Source organism: Syngnathoides biaculeatus, chromosome 3 (genome assembly GCF_019802595.1).
Source record: "Syngnathoides biaculeatus isolate LvHL_M chromosome 3, ASM1980259v1, whole genome shotgun sequence".
NCBI lineage: Eukaryota > Metazoa > Chordata > Actinopteri > Syngnathiformes > Syngnathidae > Syngnathoides > Syngnathoides biaculeatus.
The window spans coordinates 26,534,171-26,536,683 of record NC_084642.1 but is presented as its reverse complement, the minus strand read 5'-3'; the positions used below and the strand labels follow the sequence as shown (position 1 = coordinate 26,536,683).

The 2,513-nt window shown below is 43.6% G+C and overlaps 1 non-coding gene across 1 annotated transcript; it reads right to left on the bottom strand.

Annotated features, from left to right (window-relative positions):
• Nucleotides 1–491: 491 nt before the first annotated feature.
• trnak-uuu (transfer RNA lysine (anticodon UUU)) lies at nucleotides 492–564 on the bottom strand. The gene has a single exon. It is a non-coding gene; the product is annotated as a tRNA-Lys (tRNA).
• Between the last annotated feature and the right edge of the window lie 1,949 nt (nucleotides 565–2,513).

Sequence of the window (2,513 nt, the reverse complement as noted above, 5' to 3'; positions counted from 1 at the left end):
CATGGTAAATAAGAAGCAAGCACAGCCGATATTTCTGATTCAGTTCTACAAGTGGCTTTTGCAAACAAGACAATGTTTGATTCAAGTTCTGTTGGGAACCAAAATACATTTGGTGCTTGACGTAGATGAGGTGTGAGTTTGAGTTTGTGCTATTTGTATGTTCAGTACTAAAGTAGTTTATAATTTAATCATGTCTATTATATTATTATGTACTACATTCAAATGTAATGACATTGGTATGATTACAAAATGAACATCTGAAAACATAAGCTTAAGAAAACATTTGTTCCTCTATATACTTACTATTTGGATTAAATGAATGTGATTTCATGTAATTATGCAAAATAGGCTAAAAATTGTGAAACAAGTTAATTAATTTAATCGTCTACTTATGGAAGTTGTTGTTTTCCTTTCAGCGTGGCCCTTTTGGGGTCGCTGGCACAATTTTTACGCCGGATGCCCTTCCTGACGCACCCCTTCTCAGGGAGTGGAGGCCCCAGTGGGATACAAACCCACAACCCCTGGTTTAAAAAACCAGTGCGCTAACCACTGAGCTACGGGGCCCGTCTGCTTATGGAAGTAACGGAATAAAATAAAGTAGTATGGCAGTAAACTTACAGGTGGCAGGCAGCCACAGCAAATTAATGCAAGCAAATGCTGTGTTGGCACTAAATAGTGGACAGCAACAAGAAGGAGTCCTGTTCTCTCCAACTTACATAGATTTTTTTTCCAGGTAAAATCACCAAATTTTGGATTTAATTATTTTCTTCCTTTTCCCCCTCTCATTTTATATTCTATCCACGTACACGTACATACTTTATTGACACATACAGTACAAATAAGTGTTACTGGTATATTTTCAAAAAAGAAAAGACATTTTCTTGCCTTCAAACAAAGTAATCTTAAAAAAATCAAATGTATCTCATGGAAAATTCACCCTAGTGGTGCGTTCTTAGAAAATGAACATCTTTTACAAATAAATAGCTTCTTAGAAAATAAGTTACATACCTCAGCAGCCGTGACAGCACTATGTATATTCCTGCCGTTGTCAGTAGTCACAGGTATAGCTACAGGTACATCTCAGTGGCGGCACGGTGGTCGTATGGTGAGAGCGTCTGACTCACAGTCCTGAGGACTGGTGTTGAAATCCCAGCCCCACCTGAGTGGCGTTTATATGTTATCCCTGTACCTGTGTAGGCTTTCTCTGGGCAGTCCGGTTTCTTCCCATATCCCAAAAACGTACATGGCAGGTTAATTGAAAAATCTAAACTGCCCATAAGTGTGAATGATTTTTTTTAATCCTTTTAACATGTACCCCGCCCACTGCCCGAAGATAGCTGAAACAACCTCCGGGACTCCTGAAACCTTTGTGAGGATAAAAGGGTCAGAAAATGGATGGATGTATGGATGGATCATGCACAAGGCTGAGATGAGTTTCTATACAATAAGCAAGCAGCTTGGTGAAGACATCAACTGTTTGAGAAATTATTTAAAGGGCTACAGACATCTATATATACATTTTAAAATATATCTTGTTATGATAACTACATATAAAATTATTCACTTCAATGTGTATATGAAAACAAATGAGCTGAGAGCATGTCATTAATGCACAAAGTTGCGGAAGTCTCACTCGAAATCCCATTGGCGGCCACATTGCCTGCAACATCATTTGCAGATGTCACACTGGGACAGTTGCCATTGACAATATGCTGTGCCACCTGCTATGGCAGACGAACAAGAGAGATTTTCAGATTTTTCTGATGCCCCTTCTGAGACTGAAGCTATATTTTTTGAAGAAGAGAACATCTCAGAAGCAAGTGAAGTGACCGGGGCCATATTAGCTTGTCGTTTTGAGCAATATTAGACGATATGCGGATCACTTCTAACTGACAACAGACTCCCCGAAAGACAGACGAGGAGGACGAGGAACCTGATCAAATGTTAAAAATGACTTGTGTATGGAGTGTACTCAGGAGGACCCATGCCGGGCGAAGTAACTATTTCAGGGGTGCCCAGACACCGGTGGCTCCTTTCTCCTCCCCGCCAGCGGTGACAGCACGGGGAAGCCAGCCAAGGTCCCGGCCTGACCCACCTCCACATCAGGTGAAATGGTTTCAAACTGTGGCGACCGGCGATATGACGCAGATCTTTTGTTACATTCTGAGAGTGTCATGGTCCTGCCGGTCCAGCCCTAGCTGTGCGGGTTCCCACTTGGCCGCGCTGATTGGGAGGCGCAAACCTGCGCCTCATGCTGGCTGATTGGGAACTGGGCTGATAGGACAATGGGGATGACTGGTCTGGCGCCAGATCGTTGCAGTTCATGCCCTGTTCCAGCACTCCCGTATCTGTGATCATCAACCCGTGTGTTCCGACGTCCGCCTGTTCTCCGACTGACCCCGTAAGCCTGACTCCTTTGATACTCCTGCCTGCCTTGATCGATCTCCCGTGTACCGACTCCTGCCTGCCCACGGACCTGCTCTCTACGCCCGACGTTCTGACTACGGCTGCTG